The 23,595-nt window shown below is 42.5% G+C and overlaps 1 long non-coding RNA gene across 1 annotated transcript; it reads left to right on the top strand.

Moving 5' to 3' along the window:
• The first annotated feature begins 82 nt into the window (after positions 1-82).
• LOC135361923 (uncharacterized) lies at positions 83-17,073 on the top strand. Its single transcript, XR_010406093.1, has 3 exons — positions 83-1,169; positions 9,581-9,691; positions 16,049-17,073. It is a non-coding gene; the product is annotated as an uncharacterized LOC135361923 (long non-coding RNA).
• The last annotated feature ends 6,522 nt before the right edge of the window (positions 17,074-23,595 follow it).

Below are 23,595 nucleotides of genomic sequence, written 5' to 3'. Positions count from 1 at the left end.
CAGTGACCAGAGCGTGCGAATATTTCCCGCGACGAGTCGCACATCACGGCGGCGCGCTGGGGGGTGGGGGTGGGGGCGGGGCGGGACGGAAATGGCGTCTCCGGGCGGCTAGGCGCGCGCGGAGGGTCTCAGCGGCTCCGGTTCCGCCGCCTCCGAGGCCGAGGCGCTCTCTCCCGCGCCGTTCTGCTGCGCACCCTCCGTCCCGCAAAGCCACGCTCTCCGCTCCCTTCAGCTCGTCGCAATAAGGAACGGTAGCGGCGCCTGCTGCGGTCCTCAGCGGCACATGGGCGCGGCCATCTTGGGGGCGGGGCCGTTCCCTGGGACCCGTGCCCTTCCCAGGCCCAGGGGTCAGAGAGCGGCGGTCCGGCCCAGGCGGGGCAAGTGGCCCGGAGGAGGGTCTGGTAGCCGGGCCGGAGGGCCGGTCACACCCACAGACGAGGAAAGCCCGATGCCTCATTCTCCTGAAATAAATCGGGTTGCTCCCGTTTCGGGGACCCCGGGCGTCCCGGGAGAGTGGTTTTGCTTTCTGACGACACTGCCTAGAGAACGAGAGAATCTTGGGTCTCTGACAGTGGCAGCCCCTGGTAGCTTGGCCTGCTAAAAAAGCCTGCAAGTGCCCTTGGGGAACGTGTGTGTTTCCGTAGGGTCTGGGGAAAAAGAGGCCAAGTGTGTGCTGCCCTTGTAGCTGCCTGGTCACCAAGCAGAACCCTTCGGGCGGTGCGTGGTCGGCTCTCAGCTCAGATGCACCCAATTCCTTCCGAGCTAGAGCCAGCAGGTGCCACGCACTGTGAGAGAAGCCTGTGACAAAAACCCTCATGCAGTCCACCATACACGTGTGGAGGCTTCCATTTGGAACATACTGCTCTCTCCCTCTCTTTCCCTTTCCCCTCTGTGCGTCAACTAACATTCCCCGGGTGGTTTGGATGATTCGTAGCCCAGATCTCCGGCGCAGAGTTCTGGGAAGTGACTGTCCAAGCCTTGAGTAGGAGTCCCGGGAGAAGAGCCCGTTCTCCCTCAGGCGTGTGAGTGGGTACTGCTCCCCACTGCGAATGCATTCTTCGTGCGTTTGTAAGTGATGGCCCGGCTTGGAGATGCTACCTGTTCGTTTCTAGAGGAGAGGTGACCTGCTAACCTTCTTTTCGGAGATCACGATCAGGAGGCAGGAGGAGGTTAGTAGAGTTAGTCTGCTAGTGTCCCAGGGACGATTGAGAAACCCCCAGTTGCAGAAGTACCTGGTCTTTGGCCCTGGTGGGACTCTCCCCAGATCCTGATAAGACAGGGACAGGTGCTTGCCGAGAAGGAGAAGACCTGACGGTTTGGGTGGGGCCCGGGGAAGGACGCAGATTTGTTAGTCCTACAACGCCAGCATTTCTAGTGTGACTTGGTCGTTTTGGAACCGAGAAACATGTGAGGTGTTCTTCCAGTCCATCCTCTGCCCGGGCTGTTCGGATGTATCAATCCACAGGGGAGAAGGCTTGTCCCCACCACTCTCTGGCTCCTTGGGTCATAGCTGAAGACCACCTGCCTAAAGGGCTGTTGTGACTGATGTAGGGTGCATCTTAGAGCCCCCAGGGTTTAGCCCAGGGCAGGCTCCCGGTCTGTGGTGGCGGTTCACGTTGTTTTCTCATACACACTCGGGAACGTGCTCGGGCCGTTGCTGTACCTCCCCATAGTGTGGGCTCCCCCTTTGCCGCCTCCTTGCACGATTGTGCCCGTGCCCGGTTCCAACCTCACCCAGGATTACCGCTCATACTCAACGGAAAACATTTTTTCCGTCGGCCACTAAGCCTTCTCATTAAGTGAAAACGAATTGTAAAGGGTAAACCTAGGAGGCCTGGATTGCTCAAGGCCCGTGCATGCCCCCCGAAAATCCCGTTTCAGGAGGACTGGTCCTTATCTGGCTCCTGGGAGACCACCACTAAGCCCCTGTCACGTTCTGCCTGGTGGGAGGGTTTTTGTGTTCCAAGCGTCGCTGTTCCAAGTTGGCCCGGTGGTTTATGCAAACAGTGTGACTTAGGTGAACATCTGGTTCTGTGTGTGTGCGGCCTCGGGCCGTGCTGTATCAGTTTGACATCTGGAGGGCTGTGGCCTGAGTAGCTAAAGTCCTCACAGGGATGCTGCATGCTCGCAGAACCTCCAAGAAAACCCCTGGCCCCTAGGCCTGGGTGGGCTGCCCTGGCTCGCCGCGCGTCGCAGGTTTGGGTGCACAGCAGTCCTGGCCGACTGGAGCGTTGACCGCGGGACTCCTTTGGGAGGAAACGAGTGCCGTGGCGGGCCTGGTTGCTACGGGGCCTCCCCCCTGCCCCCTTTCCCTTTACTGCTTCCACTCTGCACGCTCGCCCTGCAAGAAGTCCTAGCCGCGTAGCAGAGCGCTCAGAAGGCCTCCCGGGACTCAGAAGTAGAAGCGCTCTTCTGAGGCTCGAGTCCTAGGGAATCCTCCAGCCTGCGGGTGGTCTTGGAGACCCGCGTTGCTGCACATGCTCAGAGGGGTACGCGCTCCACCGTGTGCTTGGGCCATCCCGGGAGTGGACCTTCTGAACCCAGTTCGACTGTGCCCTCGGCAATAGGCGGGTCGCAGCCCCGAGCAGCGGCATCCGGAGGGCGCGGCTGTGCTTTTCCATCGCTGAGAAACAGGTCCTGGGTGCGTGCCCTGCCTGAGCAGGAGCTGCGCGAGCTTGCTTTCTTGCAGTTGTGAATTATACTTTTATGGTTACCCTAGAAGTTATGGCATACACCACTGATTTATTAGTCTCTTGTCAGTGAATTCTTCTTCCTTCAGAATTCAACGATGTAAAAAATTTTACCTCGGATACGTCTTACCTTTTGTACTGTTGTCAACCTGGATTTTAACTCTACATTTATTTTATTCCTCTCACTGTGGTATTATAGTTGTTTAAGACAGTCAGTGTCCATATAGATTTACCCCCATATTTTCTCTTCACAGTCCCCTTCATTCCTTTTTGCACTTTTATTTTTTAAGGATCATTCTTTTCTAACTTTAAGACATATCTTGAGTATTTATTTTAGCGTAGGTCTGCAGAAAATTAATTCTATCAGTTTGGGTTTTTCTGAAATCTACTTTATTTCATCCTCATTTGAAAAGGGTATTTTCTCGGGGTGCCTGGGTGTCAAAGTCGGTTAAGCATCAGACTCTTGGTTTAGGCTCTGGGCGTGATGGTCGTGAGATCAAGGCCTGCCTGGGGCTCTGTGCTAGGCGTGGAGTCTGCTGGAGTTTCTCGCTCCTTCTCTCTCTGCCCTTCCCCACCGTGGGCTCAAGCTCTCTCTCTGTATCTCAAATAAATAAATCTTTTAAAAAAGGGTGTTTTCTCTGGGACTAGAAGTCCACGTTAGCAGTGATTTTATTTCAGCACTTTAAAGATACCTTTTTACTCAGTTGAGTGTCTGACTCTTGATTTCTGCTTGGGTCATGATCTCAGGTTTGTGGGCTCGAGGAGCCCAGAATCAGGCTCTGCACTGAGCGTGGACCCTGCTTAAGATTCTCACTCCGGGACAACTCAGTGGCTTAGTCTGCTAAGCGTCTGCTTTCAGCCCAGGTCATGATAACAGGGTCCTGGGATGGAGCCCTGTGTGGGGCTCATTGCTCAGTGGGCAGTCTGCTTCTCCTTCTCCCTCTGCTTCCCCCCACCCCCTGCTTGTGTTCTCTATCAAATAAATAAATAAAATATTTAAAAAAAATTCTCTCCCTCTGCCTCTCCCCTCTGCTCACACATGTACGCTCTCTCTCAAAAAGAAAGAAAGAAAGAAAGATACCAAAACTTCATTGTATTCTGGTTTTCATTGTATTTATTGAAAAGTCAGCTGCCATTTTTATTGTTTCTCCTTTGAAGGTGATGTGCCTTTTTTCTCTGGCAGCAATTAGATTTTCCTTTTTTTCTCTTTTGTTTTCAGCAGTTTGACTATGATTTGCCTAGTTATGATCTCCTTTGTATCCATTCTGCTTTACATGAGTAGAGAGCTTTTTGAATCAATGGCTCGTTATCTTTTGTGAATTTTGTTATCTCTTCAAATTAGTATCCCTTCTAATTAAACATATATTGGATCTTTCCACCGTGTTCCATGTCTCTTACATTCTTTCCTTTGTTTTTTTTTCTCTTTTTTTTCACAGTGCTTCAGCCTGTACATTCTCTACTCTCTTCCAGTTCACCAAGGTTCTATTATGCTGCGTCTAACATCTATTTAGTGCTTAATTTAAGCTATGTTTTCAGTTGTAGAATTTCCATTTGATTCTTTCTAAAGATATCAATCATTATGTCACCTAATTTCTTGACATAGTAATCATAGCTTTTTTTTTTTTTTTAAGTTTGTGTCTGACAATGCAAATATTTGGATTGCTGTTGGGTTTATTTGTATCATCTGTTTTATCTTGGTTTCCTTCATCTGACTCGTGGCAGCCTGTGATTTTTTTTTTTTTTTGAACACCAGAAATTGTATATGAAAAGTTTTAAAAGATTTTTCTGGATGATGTTATCTTCCAGAAACAATTTTTTTCTGGCAGCCCAATTGAGTAGAATCTGATAACCTTCATCCCATCAAGGAATAAGATAATTTGAGGCCCTATTTCATGTTCATGAGGCCTCATCTTTATCAGGTTTGCCCCTCCTAGGTCAAAGCCGTTCAGGATTTTTACCTGAAACCCTAACAGACCTTGATCTCTGATTTTTGTTTCTGTCACTACGAGATTTCTAAAAGCTCTGCTTAAGTTTTTGGCCTCTTACTTGTTGCTTTCTGCTTGACTTCTTGACATCTTATCTTGTGTAGTTTAGAAACTGAACCATGCCCACTCTTTGGAGTTCCATTTTCTGTGGTTCCTTTTTTTGTTGGTCTTGACCTTCAAGTTCTGGTTACCTTAGCAGCAAGCAGTAAATCCAATTTTTATGCCCTACTTCATGAGACTTCTTGAAGCTCTGAATTACCATTTTCTGCTCTTAAGCTTGGCTCCATACGGCTTCAGGATTAACAAATGTGTCAAGGGAAAAAGAAGCAGCTCACTTCAGAATGTTTCTCTTCACTTAATCATCTAGACAGCTCTAAAGACTAGTTTCCTTGGTTTATATCTGACACCTTTAAAAAGCTGAGTTTTTTTGGGTATTTTATCTAGTTTTTATGGTTTCTATCAGCCAAAGAATTAGTATGAGATGAGATAACCTGTCCTATTTGGAAGAAGATTACTTGCTATACAATTTCTGTAGCTACTGGTTACCGGTTTAAGAAAGTTTCCTTCTAGGGCGCCTGGGTGGCTCAGTTGGTTAAGCGACTGCCTTCGGCTCAGGTCGTGATCCTGGAGTCCCGGGATTGAGTCCCGCATCGGGCTCCCTGCTCGGCAGGGAGTCTGCTTCTCCCTCTGACCCTCCCACCTCTCATGTGCTCTTTCTCTCTCTCTCAAATAAATAAAATCTTAAAAAAAAAAAAAAAAAGAAAGTTTCCTTCTATCCTTGGTTCACAAAGAGGCTTTCATGTTGCATTTTTAAAATGTTTTTTCTGGGGGCGCCTGGGTGGCTCAGTTGTTGGGCGTCTGCCTTCGGCTCGGGTCACGATCCCGGAGTCCTGGGATCGAGCCCCGCATCGGGCTCCCTGCTCAGTGGGAGGCCTGCTTCTCCCTCTCCCCCTCTCCCTGCTTGTGTTCCCTCTCTTGCTGTGTCTCTCTCTGTCAAATAAATAAATAAAATCTAAAAAAAAAAAAAAAATGTTTTTTCTGTATCTGGTGAGATGTGATTCTCCTCCTTTATTCTATCAGTGTAACATATGGTATTGATTGATTTATAAATATTGCATTTCCAGAAAAAACCCAGTTTTGTAATGACCTATTATCTTTTAATATATTTATAGATTCAGTGTACTAGCGTTTCATTTAGAATATATTGAAAAAGATTGAACTGATTTTTCCTTTCTTGGAACTTTCTCGTCAGCTGTTGGATCAAAGTAATGCTGATCTCATAGAACAAGATGGGAAAGGTTCCTTCTTTTCTCTGGAAGAGTTTGTGGAACATTAGTGTTGGTTCTTCCTTAGCCACCTGATAAAATTCATCAAGCAAGCCCTGTGAACCTTGAGTTTTCCTTGTGGAAAAGTTTGGAATTATGGATTAAATGTTTATAATAGATAACAGGGCAATTTAGATTTTCTAATCATGTGTCTTCTCCCTGACAGGATCATTGAGCCATTGCGTTAGTCACAGACTGGCTATCACCAGACTCCTTATTAGATGAACAAACTAAACATCTTGCTTTTCTAGGCTATTATGAGCCAACTTCCTGGCACTTATAGCTGGAAATACTTCTACCTGATATAGAATGATATTCAGGAGAACTTGGTTATAATTCTCATGTGACCACAGTGGAATGTCTGTATAAAAATAAATTGTATTTCTGTATGCCAGCAAAAAGACATTGAGAAAATGAAATTAAAAGAAGAACAGTTTACTCCTAGTACCCAGATCTTGCTTTTTAGCCACCATTCCCACTAAAAGGAAACCAGAGATTTTTAGAGGAATGTCTGATTCTGGGGCTGGGGCTGGGAGAATACATGATGAGCATGGGTATCTTATGCTCTTTATGTTCGAGATGCACTCAAAACCTAATGGGACATGTCTAAAGGACACAGGAATTATCATGAAAGACCTTCGGTGGGTCTTTCTGAGATCATTTGAACAGCAAAAAGTAACAGCTACAATTTATTGTAATACATTAAATAAACAAATAAAAATCCACGAGTTCATAGTGATACTCGAAAAAGGAACAAAAAAAGGTAAAAGAAAAAAAGGAGAAAGCTCTTTGTCTTATTCTTAGAATGAGTTCCAAGTTAACAGCGATGGAGCTGCATACAGATTTATTGGGGAGAAGCATCTGCAAGAGGTTGAAAAAGATAGGATTGGACAGAGGGAGGATTTACCCAGAATGTAGTAGCAACCAAGCCCTCAGACAATCCTACAGGGCGCTCTGGAGCTGAGATGGCCCTTCGGAGTTGTCCCAAGTTGAGGAGATTGGGCTAGGCCTTTGCATTCCTGCATCAGACACTCATTGACTACCGCCTGCTCCCTGGGCAGTGGTGGGGAGTGAAGGTGTAACTTTGAGTGAGGCAGTTCCCTGTGGCTGAGAGCAGGTTCCAGTGAGAGACAGCTGTGAGGTCAGAAGCTGATTCTCCCTGAAGCTGGGGGGATGATGGATTGGCCCTCAACAGGAGATCTGAGTGAGCGTCACAGTATTCACTACAGCAATTTTTTTTTTTTTTAAGAAGCCAGACACCAAAGAGGGCATATTGTCTGACTCTTTTTCATTTTTTTAAAAAGATTTTATTTATTTATTTGACATAGAGAGAGAGAGAGAATGAGAGAGGGAACATAAGCAGGGGGAGTGGGAGCGGGAGAAGCAGGCTTCCCGCTGAGCAGGGAGCCCAATGTGGGGCTCAATCCCAGGACCCTGGGATCATGACCTGAGCCAAAGGCAGACGCTTGACCAACTGAGCCACCCAGGTGCCCCTTTCACTACAGCAGTTATTTCTATAAGAATGCCACCTAATAAATATTAAAAATTGCTGTAATTAGAAAATAACTATTTTACATACCTCCATGTAATAATTGATTCAAGCAAGGAAGCTTAAGGGATATTGTCTTAGCTTGAACTGTTCTAACAAAATACCATAAAATGAGTAGCTTATCAACAACGGAAATTTACTTTTCATAGTTGTGGAGGCTGGAAGTCCAAAATCATGGTGCCAATATGGTTGGGTCCTTGGCGAGAGCCCACTTTCAAGTTGCAGATGACTGTATTCTTGTATCGTCACATGGTGGGAAAGGGGTGAACTAGCTCTCTGGCCTTTTCTTATAAGGGCACTAACTCCGTTCATGAATCCACACTCATGACCTAATCACCTCCCAAAGGCCCCCACCTCCGAACACTATCATATTGGGGGTTAGAATTTCAAAAAATGAATTTGAAGGGGGGACACAAACATTCAGTCCACAGCAGATGTTGAAAGCATTTGGTAAAAGGTTGTTTTAGAACAGGTTCTTAAATGTAGAATCAAAACATCACCCTACGGATCATTTGCTCCTTGCATAGAAAACTTAGTATCACAAAGAGTGGGTTACACAGTAGCACCTATGACGTATTCTTGGCAAAAATGTTTAACCTGGGGGCGCCTGGGTGGCTCAGTCATTAAGCGTCTGCCTTCGGCTCAGGTCATGATCCTGGGGGGTCCTGGGATCGAGTCCCGCATCGGGCTCCCTGCTCGGCGGGAAGCCTGCTTCTCCCACTCCCCCTGCTTGTGTTCCCCCTCTCGCTGTGTCTTTCTCTATCAAATAAATAAATAAAATCTTTAAAAAAAATGTTTAACCTGAAACTGATCAAGCCTGGAGACCTACCTTCAATTCTATAGAAACTACAAGAGATAAAGGAAGAGTTTAGGTGACATCAAGAGGAAACAATTAGAGGATACAGAGCATGAGACGTTCTACAAGCCAACTGGACTGGTTTTTCATCAAAAAGTCGGTATTAACCGGTCAGGGGAAGGTAATGATGACAGTGTAGTTTTTGATTTCCCTAAATGCTGTCTTACAAACAGAATCATTATAGTGAAAGAAAAAAAATTTCACAGGCTACATTTTGAACAAAAGAAGGTGACAAGCATCCCCAGGAGCCCCGGAATGCAAATGGGTGAAACCAAATCATTGACAATAGCAAGAACTTTGCAAGTTCTGCACAGGTTTAACGGTGATACAGAAGAGTAGCAGAAGGACCATGGGGTCATTCTGATGGTCCCATGAGCCCCCAAAGACACTAAACTCATACAAACCCTCCTCAGCTCACTTACTTACCGCCTCAGTTTCTACCACAGGGAATACTCCTAGCCCCAGTCTCCTCACCTGAAAGACTATCGACTTGCATCAAGACCCCTCAAGATTCTTCCAGGTGGCTGCCTTCTGTGGCATCCACCTGACCCCTGGGAAAACTCACCCTCTCACTCCACCAAACTCTAGACCTGCACACTGTCTACACTGCTGCTCTCTTTATTTTTTTTTTAAATTTATGTTAATCCCCATACATTACATCATTAGTTTTTGATGTAGTGTTCCATGATTCATTGTTTGAGTATAACACCCAGTGCTCCATTCAATAATTGCCCTCTTTAATAGCCATCACCGGGCTAACCCATCCCCCCACCCCCTTCCCTTCTAGAACCCTCAGTTTGTTTCTCAGAGTCCATAGTTTCTCAAGGCTCGTCTCCCCCTCCAATTCCCCCCCTTCATTTTTCCCTTCCTGCTTTTTTTTTTTAAACATATAATGTATTATTTGTTTCAGGGGTACAGATCTGTGATTCATCAGTCTTTTACAGTTCACAGCGCTTACCATAGCAAATACCCTCCCCAATGTCTATCACCCAGCCACCCCATCCCCCCCACCCCCCCACCACTCCAGCAACCCTCAGTTTGTTTCCTGAGATTAAGAATTCCTCATATCAGTGAGATCATATGATACATGTCTTTCTCTGATTCATGTATTTCGCTTTGCTGCTCTCTTTCTTTACCTGGCCATTTCAGGCTGCCATCTGGCCTCCTCTTTACAGGTTCATCCAGGTGGGCGCAGTCATCAGTCTATCTTCACACCCCCAAATCTTGAGGACAAGCTTTACGAAAAACTCTCAAGCTGCACCACAGAGACAAGATCGGATGGGTTGGTGAGTTTCTGCAGATCAGATGTTAGTCTCCCCATCTAGAAGGCAACCTCCATGGTTCTGAATCACCTTGGGGCCCCTTCTCTTAGCTTGAGGTGGCGGTGGGGAGGTCCAGAAGAAAGGGGCAAAGTGCTCCCTACTGCAAAATTGCCTTTCAAAAAATAATTTTTAATTTTTTTTTAAGATTTTATTTATTTATTTGAGAGAGAGAGAGAATGAGAGACAGAGAGCATGAGAGGGGTGAGGGTCAGAGGAAGAAGCAGACTCCCTGTTGAGCAGGGAGCCCAATGCGGGACTCGATCCCGGGACTCCAGGATCATGACCTGAGCCGAAGGCATCACTTAACCAACTGAGCCACCCAGGCGCCCTCAAAAAATAATTTTTAAAAAGGAATTTCCAACCTGCTCTCACATCGGCTGGGGGAGGAGGATGGGCTGATAAGCCAAGAACTTGTTGGCACCTCACAGTTAAATTTTCCGGAATATGTGTAGACACCACATGAATATGAATATGCCTGGAATTAATGGATACAAATAAAATATTTGTACTCTTCCCATTTTATCCTTGCACCTGCCTCTAGCTAGGGTTACCTAGTATTTTATAAAGCCAAAATAATCTTATTTTTTTCATGGGTGGATGTGTTTTTCTAGAAATAGTCCTTCAAGTTGCCAGAAAATGACTAGATGATAATTCTAATTCACTCTAAGAAATTAAAAGCTCCAGAAAAGGTGAAGATGTAGGTAAATATAAAATATTGTTTATTTTAAAATCTTTTAACAGATTTAAAAGACATAATATTGCATAAAATAATTATAAAATGTATTGAATTTATAACATATAAAGATATAATATATAAAGGTATAATATATATGACAACAATGACACAGAGAGGGGAGAGGAAGAAATGGAGCTATGTTAGTGCAAGTTTTCTATATTTTACCAAAAGTAAGTTAGCATTAACGTGAAGTAGATAGTGACAAGTTAAGATAGATTTTATAATCCCTAAAGCAACAATAAATGATTTTTAAAAATACAGTAAAATAATACAACAAAGGAATTTAAATGGCATAACAGGAAAAATCTAACACAAAAGAAGAAAGTAAAGAAGGAAGAGTGAAACAAAAAAGACATGAAACATATAGAAAAGAAATAACAGAATGGAAAATATAAATTCATCATGTAAATAATTAGATTAAATGTGAATAGATTACACATTCCAGTAAAAAAAATATATAGACTGTTAGGACAGAAAACAAGATTCAGGGGCGCCTGGGTGGCTCAGTCAGTTAAGGGTCTGCCTTCGGCTCAGGTCATGATCCCAGGGTTCTGAGATCGAGCCCCGCATTGGGCTCCCTGCTCAGTGGGGAGCCTGCTTCTCCCTCTGCCTCTGCCCCTCACCCCTGCTCATGTGCTCTCTCTCATGCTGTCTGTCTCTCTCAAATAAATAAATAAAATCCTAAAAAAAAGAAAACAAGATTCAACTATATGCTGTCTACAAGAGACACACTTTATTTTGGAGGACACAGCTACGTTAAAAGTAAAAGGATGAGGAAAGATGCACCATTCAAACAGCAGCTATAAAAGTGCTTGGGTCGCCATATTAATACCTGACAAAATAGACGTTAAGACAAAAAATACCAGAGTCAAAGGGGGTATTTTGTATTGATAAAAGTGTAAATTTACCAGGAACATAGAACAATTTGAACCTGTATGTATGTAACAATAGAGCCCAAAATACATGAAGCAAGAGCAGACAGAATTGAAAGAAGAAATGGACAATTTAACAATAACAGTTGGAGCTGTCAACACCCCATCTCTCAATAATGAATAGAAAAGCCAGACGGACTATCAGCAAGGGTATAGAACCCTTGAACAACACTATCAACACACTTGAACTGACTGACATCTATAAAACAGTCCATCCAACATGAGTAGAACACACATTCTTTTCGTGTGCCAGTGGAACATTCTCTAGGATAGCCATAAAAAGCCTCAGGAAATTTAAACGGTTTGAAATCATACAAAACATTATTCTCTGAACACAGCAGACCTGAATTAGAAACCACAAAGAATGAAATTTGGGAAATTTCCAAACATTTGGAAATTAAATAACACTTTTTTTCTTTTTAAAGTAGGTCCTACGCCCAATGTGGGGCTTGAACTCATGACCCCAAGATCAAGAGTCTCACACTCCACTGACTGAGCCAGCCAGCTGCCCCTACATCACATGTTTCTAAATAACTCATGAATGAGAGAAAAAAATTACAAAAGGAATTTAAAAATATGTTGAAGTGAAAGAAGATGAAAATACAACATATCAAAAGTTATGGGCTAAGGCAGTGCTTAGAGGAATGTTTTATAGCTTAAAAACCTATATGAGAAAAGAAAAAAAGAATCCCAAATCAATAACCTAAATTTCTACCTTAAGAAATTAGAAAAAGAAGAGCAAACTAAATCCAAAGCAAACAGAAGGAAGAATATAATAGAGATTCGGGCACAAATAAATGAAGTAGAAAAACAACAACAACAAAACTATTAAGAAAATCAATGAAACCAAAAGCTGGTTCTTGGGAAAGGTCCATACATTTTAACAACCTTTATAGTTAGACTGACCAAGACAAAAGAGAGGAGACAGAAGTTCCCAATCTGGAATGAAAAAGGAATCACCACTATTGATCTAACAGAAAGTAAAAGAACTGTTAGGGAACACCATGATCAACTTTATGCCAACAAATCAGAATATGTAGATAAAATAGACAAATTGTCAGAAATATGCAAATGACCAAAATGGACTCAAGTACAAATAGAGACTCTAAATAGGCTTATAATAAGTAAGGGCATTGAATTAGTAATTAAAATTCTGCTTGTGAAGAAAAGTCCAGGCTCAGATGGCTTCACTGGTGAGTTCTATGTAATATATAACAAGAATTAACTTTGACTCTCACAAATTTTTCCAGAAAATGGAGAAGAGAACACTTTCCAACTCATTCCATGAGAACACAATTGCCCTGATACCAAAGCCAGATAAAGACAGCACAAGAAAAAAACACAAAAAAATACTGACAGATGTCCTTCATGAACATGGGCATAATAATCTTCAACAAGATATTAGCAAACCAAATCCAGCAACATATTAAAAAGATCATACACTGTGACCAAGCAGAATTTATTTCACAAATGCAAGATTGATTTATCATCTGAAAATCAATTTATATAATAAATTGTATTAATGGCATAATGGATTAAAAAAACACACTTTCATCTCAAATAGATACAGAAAAAAACATTTGATAAAATCTTACATCCATTCATGATTTTAAAAACCAAAAAACAAACCTCTCTGCAAACTAGTAATAGGCAGGAACTTCCTCAATTAGGTAAGTGGCATCTATGAAAAACCCACAACTAAAATCATACTTAATGATGAACATTAAATGCTTTCCCTGAAATGGAAACAAAGCAAGAATGTTCACTCTTGCCACGCCACCTTTATTCAGTATTGAGCTGGATGTTCTAGCCCATGGGGGAAAGAAAAAAATTAAAGGCATCCAGATTGGAAAGGAGGAAATAAAGGTTACCTTAATTTGCAGATGATATGATTTTAAAATTTTAAAATTCCTAAGGTATCCACCTGTATTTTAAGTTTTTTAAAAATTTCATTTTATTTTAAAATTTAAAATTTAATTTTACAATTCCTAAGGTATCCACAAAATATTACTAGAACTAATAAACAAGTTGAACAAGGTTATAGGACATAAGATTAATGCACAAAAATCAATAATGCTTTTATATACTAGTAATGAAAAATCTGCAAATGAAATTTAAGGAAAGGATTCCATACACAATAGCATCAAAGGTATGAAATACTTAGGAGTCAATGTAACAGAAGAAATGTAAGACTTGTACAAAATATCATTGAAAAATTAAAGATCTAAGTAAATGGAGAGACATTCCATGTTGATGGATTAGAAAACCAAATACTGTTAGATAGATCTATAGATTGGTATAGATAGCAAAAGATCTATAGATTTAACTCAGTCCTTATAAAAATCCCAACTGGCTCCCCCCCCCCCAGAAATGTACAAGTTGATTCCAAAAGGACCCAGAATAGCAAAAACATTTTTGAAAAAGAAGAACAAAGTTGAAGGACTTTCACTTCCTGATTTCAAAGAAACTAAAAACAACCATAAGGACAGTAATCAAGACAGTGTGGTATTGTCATGACGACAGACAATGGTACAGAATTGAGTCCATAAACAAACCCTTACGTTTATGGTTAATTTTTGGCAAAGATGCCAAGACAACCCAGTGGAGAAAGGAAAGTCTTTTCAACAGATGGTGCTGAGACAATTGGATAGCCACACGCAAAAGGATAGATTTGTACCCCTTACCTAGCAACATACACAAAAATTCACTCACGGTGGGTCACAGATCTAAATGTAAGTGCTAAAGCTATAAAACTTTTAGAGAAAAACATGGGAGCATATTGTAGCTTATGGTGGATTAGGCAAAATTTCTTAGGTGTAACACCAAACAAAATACATGAAAGAACACCTTGATGAATTGAAATTCATCACAATTATAAAACCTTTGAGCTTCAAAATACCCTGTGAGGAAAATGCAGGGGCGCCTGGGTGGCTCAGTCATTAAGCGTCTGTCTTCGGTTCAGGTCATGATCCCAGGGTCCTGGGATCGAGCCCCACATCAGGCTCCCTGTTCAGCGGGAAGCCTGCTTCTCCCTCTCCCACTCCCCCTGCTTGTGTTCCTGCTTTTGCTATCTCTCTCTCTGTCAAATATATAAATAAAATCTTTAAAAAGAAAAAGAAAATGGAAAGACACAGACCAGAAAAAAATACTTGCGATTCATATTTCTGGCACAAGATTTGTGTCCAGAGTGTACAAAGAAGTTTTACCACTCAATAATATGACAACAAGCTTAATTTAAAGATGGGCAAAAGTTTCAAATACACATTTCACCATGGAAAATCTACAAATGACCAATAAGTGCAGGAAAAGATGCCCTACACCATTAATCTTCAGGGAAATGCAAAAAAACCCCACAACGAGACAGCCCTTCCTACCCAGAAGAATGTTGGTGAAGATGTAGAAAAATTGGAAGCCTCATGTATTGCTGGTGGGAAAGTTAAAACAGGACAATCACTCTGGAAAAACAGTTTGGCAGTTTCTTAAATAAATGAAGTTGCCATAAAACCCAGCAATTCTTGAGGTATGTACTCAAGAGAAATGAAAACATAATACGCAAAGACTTGGACGCCCATGTTCATAGGCACGTTATTCCTAATAGCCAAAAAGCGAAAAGAATTCAAATGTCCATCAATTGACAGATGGATAAATAAAATGTGTTCTATCCATTCAATAGACAATAAAAAGGAATGAAGTACTGATATTTGTTAGAACATGGATGCATCTCAAAAACATTATGCTGAGAGAAAGAAGCCAGACGCAAAAGCCCATATACTGTGATTCCATTTCTATGAAATGTCCAGAGAAGGCAAATCTATAGGGATAGAAAGCAGTTTAATAGTTGTCTGGGGCTGGGCGTTGGGAGTGAGGATGGCGAAAGGGATATTTTTTGAGCAATGGAAATAGTCTTTTTTTCTTTTTTAAGATTTTATTTATTTGACAGAGAGAAACACAGCCAGAGAGGGAACACAAGCAGGGGGAGTGGGAGAGGGAGAAGCAGGCTCCCTGCTGAGCAGGGAGCCCGATGTGGGGCTCCATCCCAGAACCCTGGGATCATGACCTGAGCCAAAGGCAGACGTTTAACCCACTGAGCCACCCAGGTGCTCCAGAGATGTTCTTAAAGTGGATTGTGTTGATGGTTTCTCAACTCTATAAATTAAAAAAAAAAAATCATTGAATTGTACATTCAAAATGGGCCAATTTTGTGGAGTATAAATTATTCATTGATAAAGCTGTTTTTAAAAAAGTCAAAGCTGCCCTGGTTCTTACCCACAAGATGCAGGGTGCCTGACATTTAACAGAAGAGACAGACACATCTGCAAATGTAATATTTTGAGCTAATTTCATTTATAGACGTGTATTCAATGCGCTATGGTTTTTTTCTAATTATGTTTCACACCTGATCTCAAAATCCAACCTTCTCCTTGGAAAAGGTGGATTTAAGTAACAGCACCCTGAAATCTCTTATTATTAAGCCTCTCTCTTTCTGTCAATCCATCCATTATCTATCTACCATTGAAATAGTGTAGAAGACAAAATGGAAAGACTAGATGCAGTGCTTGCTTTCGAGTAGTTTATATATAAGTACACGAATAGCAGCGGTTTCCCCGTCATTCTCTTTCTGACTCTATCTCGGTCTCTGTTTTTTCCCTCCAGGTAGAAGATGCTGAAATGATAATTTGACTAAGTTTTCTGAATGCAGTCTGGAAACATTTTGCAGAAAAGCTGAATTTAAGGGGAGAAATTTCCTGGAGTGGAAGGAATTGGTGTGGTGAAAAGCATAAAGTAAATGTTCCAGAAAAGAGAGATACATATGGGAGAATAATTTGATTCAGTTTTTGTTGGCTTATGTATGGAGAAGAACAAATGCATTTGCTTGGCTAACCTTATTCTGTAACAGATTTTTAAGGAGTGGGTGGAGGATGGAGAGGTTAGTTGAAGAAGACTTAACCAATTTGAAATTTGGTTGAAATTCCTCATAATTCGCACAGCTCATAGCTAAGACATTGATCAAAAATAGTTTCCAAAATTTGTTTACTAAATTCCTGGACGTGAACTTTTTTTTTTTTTTTTTTTTACCAGTTTGGACATTGCAGAAACTTAGGGAATTCAGAATGTCAGAACAAGGGTCTTCCACTCAGAAAGGATAAACCAGAAGTTATTACTGGAATTTACTGGAGAGATTTAATTTTTTTTTCCAGTTTTTATCATAGGATTTTCCTTGGGACATGGTAAAGGAGAACACCCCCCCCTTACCCAACATTGTAGCCTTATTCTCCAAAATTGTTAATTTCACACATCTGAGGTTGGTATAGGAAATGTAAATTCATGTGATTGCTGAAAGCAAAAGGTGTACTGTGGCCACACTGGGGCAGCAGACACTTGGCTTTTCTAGCTTTCTCTCCTGGAACTGTAATAAATGGAGCGATCATACACATTACTCTTTGATTTAAATGTCTTTTTCAGACTGCTAAACCGAGAGAAAGGACTACCCTTAAAATACTAACAACAGAGACCTCACGTGTTAATTAAGAGGTTGGGGAAGAGCTTGATTTTTTTTCCTAAATGGCTAGTTTTTCAGAGGTCATTGAGAGCAAGGGACTGTTTCTTAGTCATTGGATAGCCTCAGGGCAATCGCATCTCCTGAGAGCTCAATAAATTTTGGTTGTCGTTAGTGTTTCTAGAAGGCAAGTGCTCCAACTCGCCAAAGCGTAATGTCTAAGCTTTCAGACCACCGCCATCCGGAGGGACCTGCATCTCTTCAGCTGCGGGAACTTCCCGCAGTCTAGCAGATCTGCAGCTTTTCTAAAGTTCTACGGTACTGAATTCAACATGATTCAGTTCCCAGCTTCTCAAGGAACCTTAAAAAAAATCGGTGATTCTGAGAAAGCATATCTGGCATGGTTACTTTTTGTTTACCTTGTGAAATTAATAAAAGGTGGGGCGCCTGGGTGGCTCAGTCGGTTAAGCGGCTGCCTTCGGCTCAGGTCGTGATCCTGGGTTCCTGGGATCGAGCTCCGTGTCCGGCTCCCTGCTCTGCCGGCAGCCTGCTTCTCCCTCTCCCTCTGCCTGCCACTCTGCCCACTTGTGCTCTCTCTCTGTCAAATGAATAAATAAAATCTAAAAAAAAAAAGAAATTAATAAAAGGAAACCTCAGGGCGCCTGGGTGGCTCAGTTGGTTAAGCGACTGCCTTCAGCTCAGGTCATGATCCTGGAGTCCCTGGATCGAGTCCCGCATCGGGCTCCCTGCTCAACAGGGAGTCTGCTTCTTCCTCTGACCCTCACCCCTCTCATGCTCTCTGTCTCTCATTCTCTCTCTCTCAAATAAATAAATAAAATCTTAAAAAAAAAAAAAAACAGTTGGTAAAAGGAAACCTCATTAAAGCTGATTCAGGATGCTAGAGAGGGGAACTGGTAGAGGAAGTCTACCAGGAATGTCAATTACAGGAAAACTGTCAATTACAGACCCCTAACTGAAGAATCTGCAAGAGGAAACAATGATCAATTACAGGCCCCAAGAGGAAAAGATGTACACTGTATCTCCTACAAGAAATTGACTACCCCTGCAACTCAGCCACTGAGAAACCCATTATCACCTGAACCCTTGCTTTTCTCCCGTGGACTTTTGTTCAAAACAACCCCTCCCAACTCCCTCCTTCTCCATAAAATAACGCTCCTCTCTTTTGTTTTTGTTAGTCAGACCTGCCTATGGCTTTGCGGAACCCTGTTTGTTCAGGACGGCAATTTTCTGCTATTCCCGAATAAACCTATTTTTGCTGGTAAAATAACTGGCTGTTTTATTTTTAAGGTTAACAGCCTATATGGTGCCAGCACCAGAACTACAGTTGGAGGTCTGGGGGTGGAAGGTGAGGGTGGGAGGGCCAAGGTTGCAATCTTGTGCCTACTACTTCATCTGTCACCTTTGTTCCCCTACCAGCCTCTAATAAACACCATGGTCTCCTGGATGAGGTGTGGCACTCACGAGGGCACCAGCTGCCTAACTTTTGTGAAGATTAAAAAACGGAAACTTCCCTAGGGGCTCCTGGGTGGCTCAGTTGGTTAAGCGACTGCCTTCGGCTCAGGTCATGATCCTGGAGTCCTGGGATCGAGTCCCACATCGGGCTCCCTGCTCAGCGGGGAGTCTGCTTCTCCCTCTGACCCTCCTCCCTCTCATGCTCTCTGTCTCTCATTCTCTCTCTCTCAAATAAAAAAAAAAAAAATTAAAAAAAAACAAAAAAACCCGGAAACTTCCCTAAAGTGAAACAGCAGAGCTAGAAGGGGGAGCATACCACTCAATGTCAATTACAGAAAAAATTGTCGATTACAGACCCTAATGGAAGAGTCCTCAACAGGAAAGAATGATCAATTATAGGCCCCAAGAGAAAAAGATGTACTTGCATCTTTTTTCTTTTCTTTTCTTTTTTTTAAAGATTTTATTTATTTTGAGAGAGAGAATGAGATAGAGAGAGCATGAGATGGGGGAGGGTCAGAGAGAGAAGCAGACTCCCTGCTGAGCAGGGAGCCCGATGTGGGACTCGATCCTCGGACTCCAGGATCATGACCTGAGCTGAAGGCAGTTGCGTAACCAACTGAGCCACCCAGGCGCCCCTGTACTTGCATCTTCTATTAGAAATTGACTACCCCTGCGACTCAACCAAAGAGAAACCATCATCTCTGCTGCACCCCTGCTTTTCTTCAGTGGACTTTCATTCCAAACAACCTCTCCCAACTTCCTCCTTCTCCAAAAAATTGTGTTCCTCTCCTCCATTTGTTGGACTCGCCTGTGGTTTTGCCGTCGCTTGCATGTCCCAAATTGTAATTCTCGGCTACTCTGGAATAAACCTTTTTTTTTTTTTTTTTTTTTTTTTTTTGCTGTTAAGATAGCTGGCTATTTTCTTTTTAAGGTTAATACTTTTTACCTTTCACTAACTCAACCCCATTTGTTTAACCCATTTGTTGGATGCCTACTTTTTCTTAGGTGCTCCTTACAGATCTCATGTTCTTTTTCTCTACATTGTAGGAAAGCTGGTTCGCACCTTGTTTCGTAGGCACCGTTCCCTCTGCCCGGAATATCCTTTTCTTCTTCTCGAGCTAATTCCTCTATGCTTTCACAGTCCAGCCCAAGGCACGCCCTACTGTAGTTGAGATGCGGCCACAATGGACTCTCAGCCCCCAGCCTTACCCTCAGCACAGGATGAGATCACAGACTCTTTTCATTTTCCTCTGTTATGAGACCATAAGCTCCCTGAAGCCAGAGCTCTGCCTTATTTGGCTTTGCATTCCCAAAGTCTAGCAGCATTTCTGACACATTGGAGCAGCTCCATCCATGTTTGTGGGAACGAGTAAATGAATCAATCCACTTACCACTGAATGAGATGTTTCATTTCCTTCCCTTCTCTTCTCCAGTTAAAATGCCTTGGTATTAAAAAAAAATCCCTCTTAGGAAATTATTTTAGAAAGAGGCAGTCAGCTCCTACCTCCCACACAAGGAACATCAGAGAATACAAATGAGCCGTAATTTACAAGTGGTACTTCCTGAAGGAGGAAATTTGTAGCATGAACCTCTCAATGTTTCAGCCACTGCGTAGTCCTATGGTGATAGAGGCCAAGCTCCAGGCCTGCGGCTCGGGGAGATGCCCCACATCGGGCTTCCAGAAGCCCCTCAGTGTTCTAAGGAAGTTATTCATCGATTTTCACAGCATCTCTGGAGGCTAAGCATGGGAAATGGAGAATTTCTTTTCTTCCTGTCCTTCTCTCTTTCTGCATGAACCTTCTTAACAGTCGGGGAGTTAGAAAACAGAAAAAGACCTAAGCAAATTGCCTAGCATCACGTAAATGAGAACAGCCAAGCCAGGACGCACTCTGGTGCTCATTCCACAAATCCGTGCTTCCTGTAACTTACACAGGTCTGTGTTTTAATGAATTCGTGGCATATGGGCCATAATATTCAAAGTGCCTGGCATTTCCTGCAATTTATGATCAGGCCGGGAATAGGTTGTTTTCTCCTTTTGAGTGAATTTTCACATGCCTAGGTTTGGAGTTAATAAACTTGACATAAGTGAAAATAGTTTCTAGAATAGGTAATGCTTTTTTGTTCCTTCTGTGATCTGGATCCACATCTTCTCTTTCTCACACCAAACTTCATCCCTACCCATGAACTGCCATCACTGTTTCTTCTCTGGCCTTTTGAGAATGAGCGGCGAGATACTGTTCTCGAAGTCTGCATCATGGGGGAAGGAAGATGATTTTGTTTGCTGTCTTCGCTATGAACAGAGACGTTCACAGGCCCTCCCCAGTGACCTACAGTTGTTGGACTCTTGTCTGTAGATAAAGAGCTCTCCTTCTGACTTGACTTTTGTTTATCTGGTTTCCAAAAGGCCTTGTTGATCCAGGTAGTGGTGAAAGTCTGTGAATTCAGAAATGGCCCCACCCATGCGCTGTGCTTGGCTAAGTCTTTCTGAGTTGTGTTGAGTGAGAACGGTAGCTAGGTGGCTTTGGTCCAGCTCACTGAGAAAGTTGCCGTTGCGAATTTATTGTGGGCATTTGATGCTCAGTACGGGTTATACCCATTGATGTCAGTGAGCCTAGGCAAATACCTGTTTTACTAATATTGATGTTTGTGTTATGTTCTGGAAGTGAATTGAAGTTCCCTGTAAGCCTGACCCCCTCTTCTCCACCAGATCTTTGGTTGGCAAATGCTAGCAGTGATTTTTTTTTTTAAGAACCTCAAATTGCGTTTCTCAGACGTGCCTTCTAAAGGAGATTATCCCATGCTTTGTTTTCTTTCTAATATTTTATGTGTGCAGTTCTTACCAGCTTGCAAGAACTCTTTAAAATGGAATCCCCGAATATGTGAAATGCATTCTTTTTCTGAGACAGACTGTCATGGGAGCTATTTAGAGCCTACATCATCCTGTTTGAGGGCTGAATGCTGCACTTTTCTGAGCATATTCTTAACTCAAACAGCAAAAGGCTGCAAGTCAGTTGAGTATTTCCAGACCCAGGCAATTTGTCAGTGAACTGTAGATCTTCAGGATTTTCCCTTGCACTAGGAGCCCTCCAGAAGCACCACTGGAATTTCCAGAATGAGTCCTGAACACGTTGAAGCTACTGGCATGACCCTGGGTGCCCTGGCATCCAGGAAAGTCCTTTTCTCAATGTTCAAATGACTCCTGCCCTACACCTGGGTTAAAATATTTGGAATTCCTAAGCTAATATAATAATGAGGAAACCTCTAGGTTTCAAAGATCCCAGTTCAAATATAAACATCAGGAAAGCGAGGGAGTCAGTCTCCTGGGTTTGCAATTCGTTACAGATGTGCAATTCTTGGGGCCCATGGAGGCATACAAAGTCCTTCTCTCACTGAGGGGAGACAGAGACTGGGGGAGAAAAGAGGAGTGTTTCCCAAGGAACTCAATTCAGCCAGGTACACAGTATCTATATTGGATCTTGTTAGTGCTTGATGGGGCAAGAGGGTTCCCATGGTAATTCCCTGAGGTTAACCAGCTGTGACAGGGGAAAGTGATAGCCATATGATTCATGAATGTGTATAACCAGACTGGCCCAGGCAAGGTTCACAGGGTCACATAGAGACCAGTGTCTGAGGTCAGATTTCAGGCAGCGTGCATGTGCTATCCTGTATGCAGACTAAAAAAGAAGCAGTAAGTGTTGGCTTGAATAATAACCCCCACCCATGATTCAACACCAGTTAGGAAGGAATTTGTAGGGGCACAAGATGAAGAAGTGGTGTGGTTTTTTTTTCTTTTTCTTTCCTTTCCTGTCACATGACAATGGACTAGAAGAAAAATAGAGAGCTCATAATTTTACTTGGATCTCATTGAGTGTAGGCTGGTATCATGTAATTTATTTGGATCTTATGGGACGTCTCAGATTCACAACTGATTTACCTGGCTTGTGAAGTGATTATTTTAAAACTTGAATGATGGATGCTCACATTCCATGGTTCACGGTGGGATGAATTTAGAAGGGGAAACAATGACCCATGGTGTAAGCCAGAGGCACGTCAAAATCAGAATCTGTGCTAATTAAAATAACTTCCTCTTGAATCTCAGATTACCTTGGGAAAGTGTATGATCTTCTGTGCCAGCATTTTGAAACATTTGAGCTTCCGTGATGCCTGCTTGACTTAATTCCAAATGCATGACCTCCTACAGATAGACCATGAGAGCAGGAATTGACTTTGTGAATAGTATAGATCAAATGAGGCCCAGTGACTTACTTGCCCAGGCTAATAAGTGGTAAAACCAAGACCAGAACATCAGAAAGCAGGGCTTTGTCATCTGAGCAAGTTTCCTTAGTGTTCCCTCCCTTCGGCCACCCAAACGGTTAAATTTGGAGGTGATATATATATCAAATGGATTCTACTATAGAGTCATTCAGTCTTATATTTTATGCCTTTTCTTACAAATAGAAGTACAGCAAAGAAAAGTTGATGTTGCATTGTCTGTGCTCTTATTTACTTGAAACACATGAAATACAAAATTGAAGAAGTCACTTTTTATAGTGCTTGGTCTAGAAATCTCAGTAGACACATTTATAAATGTTCCCGATTTTTTTTTAATAAGTCTACTTTTTTTTTTTTAAGATTTTTTATTTATTTATTTGAGAGAGAGAGAATGAGAGACAGAGAGCATGAGAGGGAGGAGAGTCAGAGGGAGAAGCAGACTCCCCGCCGAGCAGGGAGCCCGATGCGGGACTCGATCCTGGGACTCCAGGATCATGACCCGAGCCGAAGGCAGTCGCTTAACCAACTGAGCCACCCAGGCGCCCCTTAATAAGTCTACTTTTAATATAAGAAACTGCAATTCAAGCCAGTAGTTAAAAAACTTGTTTTCCTGTAGGCACAGGCTTAGAATAAACTGAAACCAGATTGAGGCGGGTTTATCAGTTGAAGTTTGAAAGGCGTTGCTGGTCTAATCTTACATGTTTTTACTCTGACAGTTAAGTTGGTGAATTCTTTGCTCTTAAACAGATTCTATTAAGAGTTATATATTACTTGAGATTGTTTAATCCAGCATAGGTTTTACCCTATATTTTCTTAAAGATTTTTTTTTTTAATTTTTAAGTAGTCTCTACACCCAACGTGGGGCTCGAACTTACAACCCCGAGATCAAGAGTCACATGCTTTTCTGACTGAGCCAGCCTGGTGCCCCTTCCTGTATCTGTATCTTCAGTTAGTCTCA

The sequence above is a fragment of the Mirounga angustirostris genome, unplaced genomic scaffold (assembly GCF_029215605.1).
Source record: "Mirounga angustirostris isolate CCGP_5_RB_7025 unplaced genomic scaffold, mMirAng1.0.hap1 SCAF_11, whole genome shotgun sequence".
NCBI lineage: Eukaryota > Metazoa > Chordata > Mammalia > Carnivora > Phocidae > Mirounga > Mirounga angustirostris.
The sequence above is the reverse complement of the archived record's forward strand: the minus strand, read 5'-3'. Positions and strand labels throughout refer to the sequence as shown.